Raw genomic sequence first — 9,257 nt, 5'->3', positions numbered from 1 at the left:
ACACACCCACAGAGCTGGGAAACTCCCAGGGTGGGGCTAATCCAGAGGACCGCTTTACTGAGCCTAAGATGCACCTGGCCTCAGGGGATCACCAGCCTATAGACAAAGGAGGCCAAGAGGCTACAGCCGACAACTGATCGTGCTGCGAATACAAACCCGCAGGACTAAAGACAGGGCCTGAGAACTGGGAACAGGTTCTGGGAACTCAAATTAGCCTCTCCTCTGCAGAAGAATCTAGCAGGGTCAGAAACAAACTCCCACAGGGTTGTTCCATTCACCCAATAACATAAACTAAGGGTGGGGCTGGAACTGAGTGAACACCTCCAGCCTCCATCAAGTGCCCGGGGTTGACAGGCCACACCACCCCCTGCTGGATAAAGACAGAGTAGCGGCTTAGACGAGCAGACACAGATTACCCTGTGATTAGGCAGGTGTAAACCCCTGGAGTATCTACTTACTGCAGACAACTGACTGGGTCACAGCCCTGTGGGAATAACAGCGACTGGGTGTGACAGAGTTGCAAGGTGGGGAAGGAAGCATCAATCTTCCCAGACTGATCTATTTACTGGGTGGCTCTCCCTGACTCCACGCAGCACTGGAACAAGCCATATTAGAGCAGTCACCAGACCCCTGTGATCCAGTTTCCAGGGACCTCTTGAACTCTCCCACCCGAGGCAGCTGCTGACTGAGACAATTGATTTGGACCTTTTGAACTGAGCCACCTGGGGACTATCCACGTGGTGCCCTGGGTGTGTGGTTGTAGGAAGGTTTGATTTTCCTTTTCCATTTGTTGCCTGTGGTGTGTGGGGTGACTTAATTGCTGGTATTTCTCCACAGCTGAGACTTCAACCCAGAGTAACTGTTTCACTAGGGCCAAATAGAAACCAGCTGAAAACAAGACAGAACCACTTAGCCCCTCTACACCAAACAGGGCCCCAGTTTCTCAGGCCACAGCACTGTAGAGGTCCTCGACAAAACACCAGGGGAGAAATCAAAAGGAGTAAAATAATCATGGGGCGGAATCAGTGGAAAAACTCTGGTAACATGAATAACCAGAATAGATCAACCCCCGCAAGGAAAGATATGGCAGATGTAATTGAAGATCCCATTCACAAACAACTGGCTGAGATGTCAGAAATCGAATTCAGAATTTGGATGGCAAACAAGATTAACAAAATGGAACTAGGAATTCGTGGAGAAATTCAAAAGCTGTCTCAAGAATTTAACGAATTTAAAGACAAAACCACCAAAGACTTAGACACACTGAAGCAAGAATTTGCAGCCCTCAAAGATATGAAAAATACAGTGGAATCCCTTAGCAACAGAATGGACCAAGCAGAAGAAAGGATCTCCGACATCGAAGATAAAGCCTTTGAATGCTCCCAAACTCTCAAAGAGGAAGAGAAATGGAGAGCAAAAATGGATCACTCTCTCAGAGAGCTCTGGGATAACTCAAAGAAGGCGAATATCCGACTCATAGGAATTCCTGAAACAGATGAAGCGGCCTCACTGGGCGCAGAGGCCCTTCTGCATGAAATTATGAAAGAGAATTTGCCATCTGAAATTCAGATAGCAGATAGCTTCAGAACCCCGGCACGACTCAACCCCAATAAGACATCCCCCAGGCATATCATAATTAACTTCACTAAGGTTAATATGAATGAGAAAATTCTCAAAGTGGCCAGGCGAAAGAAAACTATTACCTTCAAAGGGAAGAACATTAGAATGACTGCAGATCTCTCTGCTGAAACATTTCAAGCCAGAAGAGGGTGGTCATCAACGTTTAATCTCCCCAAGCAAAATAACTTTCAACCCCAGATCTTGTACCCAGCTAAACTGAGTTTCATTTATGATGGAGAAATTAAATACTTTAATGACATTCATATGCTAAAGAAATTTGCCATAACCAAACAATCTCTTCAGGATATCCTCAGACCTATTCTCCATAATAACCAACACAATCCTCTACTACAAAAGTAAACTCACTCAGAAACTTCTGATCAAACTCCAACTTCCACAATGGCAAAAGGATTAAAAATGCCCACTGGACTTTCAAAAAACTCAATACCCAAACTTTCACCAAACTTATCAATACTCTCCATTAATGTGAATGGCTTAAACTGCCCTCTAAAGAGACATAGGTTAGCTGACTGGATACAAAAACTCAGGCCAGATATTTGTTGCATACAAGAGTCGCTTCTTAACTTAAAAGACAAATATAGACTCAGGGTGAAAGGATGGTCATCCATATTTTAGGCAAATGGTAACCAGAAAAAAGCAGGTGTTGCAATTTTATTTGCAGATACAATAGGCTTTAAACCAACAAAAGTAAGGAAGGACAAAAATGGTCACTTCATATTTGTTAAGGGTAAGACTCAATATGATGAGATTTCAATTATTAATATCTATGCACCCAACCAGAATGCACCTCAATTTATAAGAGAGGGCGGTGCCTGTGGCTCAGTTGGTAAGGCGCCGGCCCCATATACCGAGGGTGGCAGGTTCAAACCAGGCCCCGACTGAACTGCAACCAAAAAATAGCCGGGTGTTGTGGCAGGTGCCTGTAGTCCCAGCTACTCAGGAGGCTGAGGCAAGAGAATCGCTTAAGCCCAGGAGTTGGAGGTTGCTGTGAGCTGTGTGATGCCATGGCACTCTACTGAGGGCCACAAAAGTGAGACTCTGTCTCCCCCCTCAAAAAAAAAAATTATAAGAGAAACTCTAACAGACATGAGCAACTTGATTTCCTCCAACTCTATAATAGTCAGAGATTTTTTTTTTTTTGTAGAGACAGAGTCTCACTATATAGCCCTCAGTAGAGTGCCGTGGCATCACACAGCTCACAGCAACCTCCAACTCCTGGGCTTCAGCGATTCTCTTGCCTCAGCCTCCCGAGCAGCTGGGACTACAGGCGCCCGCCACAACACCCAGCTATTTTTTGGTTGCAGTTCAGCCGGGGCCGGGTTTGAACCCGACACCCTCGGCATATAGGACCGGCGTCCTTACCGACTGAGCCACAGGCGCCGCCCAATAGTCAGAGATTTTAACACTCCTTTGGCAGGGATGGATCGATCCTCCAACAAAAAGCTGAGTAAAGACATTCTAGATTTATATCTAACCATCCAGCATTTAGATTTAGCAGACATCTACAGAACATTTCATCCCAACAAAACTGAATACGGAACTTAGTCCAAAATTGATCACATCTTAGGTCACAAGGCTAACCTCAGTAAATTTAAAGGAATAGAAATTATTCCATGCATCTTTTCGGACCATCATGGAATAAAACTTGAGATGAGTAACAACAGGAATCTGCATACTCATACAGAAACATGGAAGTTAAATAACCTTAGGCTGAATGATAGCTGTGTCAGAGATGAGATCAAGAAGGAAATTGCCAAATTTTTGGAACAAAACGAGAATGAAGACACGAACTACCAGAACCTCTGGGACACTTCAAAGGCAGTTCTAAGAGGGAAATTTATAGCACTGCAAGCCTTTCAGGAGGACGGAAAGAGAGGAAGTAAGCAACTTAATGGGACATCTCAAGAAACTGGAAATGGAAGAACACTCCAACCCCAAATCCAGTAGAAGAAGATAACCAAAATCAGAGCAGAACTAAATGAAATTGAAAACAAAAGAACAAGACAACAGATCAATAAATCAAAAAACTGTTTTTTGGAAAAGGTCAACAAAATAAACTTTTGGCCAACCTAATCAGGAAAAAAAGAGTAAAATCTCTAATCTCATCAATCAGAAATAACAAAGACGAAATAACAACAGACTCCTCAGAAATCCAAAAAAATCCTTAATGAATATTACAAGAAACTTTACTCTCAGAAATATGAAAATGTGAAGGAAATTGACCGTTACTTGGAAGCACATCACCTTCCAAGACTTAACCAAAATCAAGTGGAAATGTTGAATAGGCCCATATCAAGTTCGGAAATAAAATCAACCATACAAAATCTCCCCAAAAAGAAAAGCCCGGGACCAGATGGTTTTACGTCAGAATTCTACCAAACCTTTAAAGAGGAATTAGTACCTATATTACTCAACCTGTTCCAAAAGGTAGAAAAAGAAGGAAGACTACCCAACACGTTCTATGAAGCAAACATCACCCTGATCCCCAAACCAGGAAAAGGCCCAACAAGAAAAGAAAATTATAGACCAATATCACTAATGAATATAGATGCAAAAATATTCAACAAGATTCTAACAAACAGAACCCAGCAACATATCAAACAAATCATACATCATGACCAAGTCAGTTTTATCCCAGGGTCTCAAGGCTGGTTCAATATACGTAATCTATAAATGTAATTCAGCACATAAACAAATTAAAAAACAAAGACCATATGATTCTCTCAATCGAAGCAGAAAAAGCTTTTGATAACATCCAAATCCCTTCATGATCAGAACACTTAAGAAAATTGGTATAGAAGGGACATTTCTTAAACTGATAGAGGCCATCTACAGCAAACCCACAGCCAATATCATATTGAATGGAGTTAAATTGGAATCATTTCCACTCAGATCTGGAACCAGACAAGGCTGCCCATTGTCTCCATTGCTCTTTAACATTGTAATGGAAGTTTTAGCCACCGCAATTAGGGAAGAAAAGGCGATCAAAGGTATCCACATAGGGTCAGAAGAGATCAAACTTTCGCTCTTCGCAGATGATATGATTGTATATCTGGAAAATACTAGGGACTCTACTACAAAACTCTTAGAAGTGATCAAGGAATACAGCAGCATCTCAGGTTACAAAATCGACATTCATAAATCGGTAGCCTTTATATATACCAACAATAGTCAAGTTGAAAAAACAATTAAGGACTCTATCCCATTCACAGTAGTGCCAAAGAAGATGAAATACTTGGGAGTTTATCTAACAAAGGACGTGAAAGATCTATATAAAGAGAACTAAGAAAAGAGATAGCTGAGAATGTTAACAAATGGAAAAATATACCATGTTCATGGTTGGGAAGAATCAACATTGTTAAAATGTCCATACTACCCAAAGCAATATATAATTTCAACGCAATCCCCATTAAAGCTCCACTGTCATACTTTAAAGATCTTGAAAAAACAATACTTCGTTTTATATGGAATCAGAAAAAACCTTGAATAGCCAAGACATTACTCAAAAATAAAAACTAACAGGAGGAATCACGCTACCAGACCTCAGACTATACTACAAATCGATAGTGATCAAAACAGCATGGTACTGGCACAAAAACAGAGAAGTAGATGTCTGGAACAGAATAGAGAACCAAGAGATGAATCCAGCTAATTACCGTTATTTAATCTTTGACAAGCCAATTAAAAACATTCAATGGGGAAAAGATTCCCTATTTAACAAATGGTGCTGGGTGAACTGGCTGGCAACCTGTAGAAGACTGAAACTGGACCCACACCTCTCACCATTAACAAAGATAGACTCTCACTGGATTAAAGATTTAAACCTAAGATATGAAACTATAAAAATACTAGAAGAGAGTGCAGGGAAAACCCTTGAAGAAATTGGATTGGGTGAGTTTTTTATGAGAAGGACCCCCCGGGCAATTAAAGCTGCTTCAAAAATACACTATTGGGACTTAATCAAACTAAAAAGCTTCTGCACAGCCAAGAACACAGTAAGTAAAGCAAGCAAACAGCCCTCAGAATGGGAAAAGATATTTGCAGGTTATGTCTCTGACAAAGGTTTAATAACCACAATCCACAGAGAACTCAAATGCATTAGCAAGAAAAGAACAAGGGATCCCATCGCAGGTTGGGCAAGGGACTTGAAGAGAAACTTCTCTGAAGAAGACAGGCGCATGGCCTTCAGACATATGAAGAAATGCTCATCATGTTTAATTATCAGAGAAATGCAAATCAAAACTACTTTGAGAAATCATCTAACTCCAGTGAGACTAGCCTACATCACAAAATCCCAAGACCAGCGATGTTGGCGTGGATGTGGAGAAAAGGGAACACTTTTGCACTGCTGGTGGGAATGCAAATTAATACATTCCTTTTGGAAAGAGATATGGAGAACACTTAGAGATCTAAAAATAGATCTGCCATTCAATCCTGTAATCCCTCTACTGGGCATATACCCAGAAGACCAAAAATCACATCATAACAAAGATATTTGTATCAGAATATTTATTGCAGCCCTATTCATAACTGCTAAGTCATGGAAAAAGCCCAAGTGCCCATCAATCCACGAATGGATCAATAAATTGTGGTATATGTACACCATGGAATATTATGCAGCCTTAAAGAAAGATGGAGACTTTACCTCTTTCATGTTTACAGGGATGGAGCTGGAACATATTCTTCTTAGTAAAGTGTCTCAAGAATGGAAGAAAAAGTACCCAATGTACTTACCCTTATTATGAAACTAATGTAGGACCTCCACATGAAAGCTATAACCCAGTTACAACCGAAGAATAGGGAGAAGGGGTAAATGGAGGGGAGGGAGGGGGGAGGTAGGTGGAGGGAGGGGGATTAATGCGATTACACCTGCGGTGCATCTTACAAGGGTATATGTGAATCCTAGTAAATGTGGAATGTAAAGTTCTTGGCAAAATAACTAAGAAAATGCCATGAAAGCTATGTTAACTAGTGTGATGAAAATGTGTCAAACGGTCTGTGAAGCAAGTGTATGGTGCCCCACGATCATACTAATGTACACAGCTATGATTTAATAAAAAAATAAAATAAAATAAAAATAAAAAAGAAATAATGGAAGAAAAAGTATCCAGCGTACATAGCCCTACTATGAAACCAATTTATAGCTTTCATATGAAGGCTATAACCCAACTATACCCCAAGAAGAAGGGGAAAGAAGAGGGGGAGGGGAGGAGTGGGGGGGGGAGGATGGGTGAAGGGAGGTTAATTGGTGAAACTACACCATTTTACAAGGGCATGTGTTATATATACTAGATATGGAGTATAAATGTCTGAACACAATAAGAAAATGCGGTGAAGGATATGTTAAGTAGTTTGATGACAATATTTCAAATGGTATATAAAACAAACACGTTGTACCCCATGATTGCATTAATGTACACAGCTATGATTTAGTAAAAAAAAATAATTAAAAAAAATAACTGGGTGTTGTGGCAGGTGCCTGTAGTCCCAGCTGCTGGGGAGGCTGAGGCAAGAGAACTGCTTAAAACCCAAGAATTTGAGGTTGCTGTGAGCTGTGACGCCTTAGCACTGCACCAAGTGTGATATAGTGAGACTCTGTCTTGGGGGTAAAAAAAAAAAAAATTGGCTGGAGGAAGTTCTCTAACTAGAAAGGAAATAACACAAGAATGCTTGGGCTGCACTCAGTGGTGAAGCCAGAAGCCTGTGGCTGCCACCATGTCCCACCAGACTGGCATCCAAGCAAGTGAAGATGTTAAAGGTATCTTTGCCAGAGCCAGAAATGAAAAATACAGGCTTCTGAAAATATCTATTGAAAATGAGCAACTTGTCTGTAGACAGTGATGCTTATTGTTAAAAAAAAAAAAAAAGAAGAAGAAGAAAGGAAGAGAAGGGAAGAAGGAAAGGAAGGAAGGAAAATGAGCATTTGTGACTGCATCATGTAGTCATCCTTCAGGTTCCTGGGATAAGGATTATGATTTCTTTGTTTTACCTTTGTTGGGGGACAAACAGCCATGCTTCATATTATTCAGGTTAGATTGTCAGAATGCCCAGGATTATGAATGGATGTTCATTTCGTGGTCTCCAGATCATTCTCATGTCCATCAAAAAATGTTGTATGCACAAGAGCAACTCTGAAAAAGGAATTTGGAGGTGGCCACATTAAAGATGAAGTATTTGGAGGCTCATGCCAGTAATTCCAGGGCTCTGCGAAAGCCGATGCAGGTGGATTGCTTGAGCTCAGGAGTTTGAGACCAGCCTGAACAAAAGCAAGACCCTGTGTCCACCAAAAATAGAAAAACTGAGGCTCGGCACCCATAGTACAGTGGTTACAGAGCCAGCCACATCCAGCAAGGTTGGCAGGTTTGAACACAGCCTGGGGCCAGCTAAACAACAATTACAACTGTAACCAAAAAATTGCTGGGCACTGTGGCAGGCGCCTGTAGTCCCAGCTACTTGGGAGATTGAGGCAAGAGAATTATTTAAGCCCAAGAGTTTGAGGTTGCTGTGAGCTGTGATGCCACAGCACTCTACCCAGGATGACAGCTTGAGACTCTGTCTCAAAAAAAAAAAAAAAGCATTTGGAACAGTAAAGGAAGATGTATCATTACATGGATATAAAAAATATTTGCTGTCACAGTCTTCCCCTCCCTGCTGATTGCAGCTAAAGAAGAATTACGACAGATCAAAATTAATGAGGTGCAAACTGATGTGGGTGTGGACACTGAGCATCAGGCACTACAAGGAGCAGCATTCCCTATCTCCAAAGAAGCTTTTAAGGGTTTGGAAAAATTGAATAACAGCTCAACTATGTGCAATTGGAAATAGATATAAAAATTGAAGTTATAATTTTGGTCAACACAACAAACACAGATGTAAAAAATTTGCCAAAGAAGATTCCCAAAGATTCATCACATTACCATTTCTTTCTTTATAAACATTTCCATGAAGAATATTATTTAGATAGAGTCCATAGTTTTTATTTATGCAATGCCAGGATACATGTGCAGTATAAGGGAATGGATGCTGTATTCCCTCCACTAGATGCAAGAGCCCTCCACTAGAAATGGTAGAAAGACAACTACAAATGGATGTAATCAGAAAGACTGTGTTAGACAATGGGGATGAATTGACTGCAGACTTCCTTAATGAAGAAGTGCTTCCCAAGCAAAATGCACAGAGTTTCTCAGAACCCAAATGTCCTGCTGCAAAAAGAGGAGTTTGGAGACTGATTAGGGTTCCAGCGGAAATCAAAGCCACAGCTAATTAAAATCTATACATAAAACATTACAATACTAGTTTTTTAAAAGTTCAGCTTTTAGTACAGGAGAACTGAAATCATTCCATGTTGATACATAGTAGGGAAAAATGGTACTTTTGGAAAAATAGCACTTTCCACCTCTGCGTGTTTTTGAAATTAATGTTATATAAGACTCATGGTTTCTATTTTTGAGTTAAAGCTAGAAAAGGATTCAACATAATAATGTTTAATTTTTTCACATTGTTTTCACAGAGTGTGGATTCCACACTTTCACATAATTCTTAAAATTTTATACAATTGGACTAATTCCAGAAAGGGTAATGGTCACCAAGTAGGATATACTTCTTATTACATTTTA

The 9,257-nt window shown here is 40.5% G+C and overlaps 1 pseudogene; it reads left to right on the top strand.

Moving 5' to 3' along the window:
* Nucleotides 1–7,320: 7,320 nt before the first annotated feature.
* LOC128579858 (twinfilin-1-like) lies at nt 7,321–8,908 on the top strand (annotated as a pseudogene).
* Nucleotides 8,909–9,257: the final 349 nt, after the last annotated feature.

This window comes from Nycticebus coucang, chromosome 2 (assembly GCF_027406575.1).
Source record: "Nycticebus coucang isolate mNycCou1 chromosome 2, mNycCou1.pri, whole genome shotgun sequence".
Taxonomy (NCBI): Eukaryota; Metazoa; Chordata; class Mammalia; order Primates; family Lorisidae; genus Nycticebus; species Nycticebus coucang.
The sequence above is the reverse complement of the archived record's forward strand: the minus strand, read 5'-3'. Positions and strand labels throughout refer to the sequence as shown.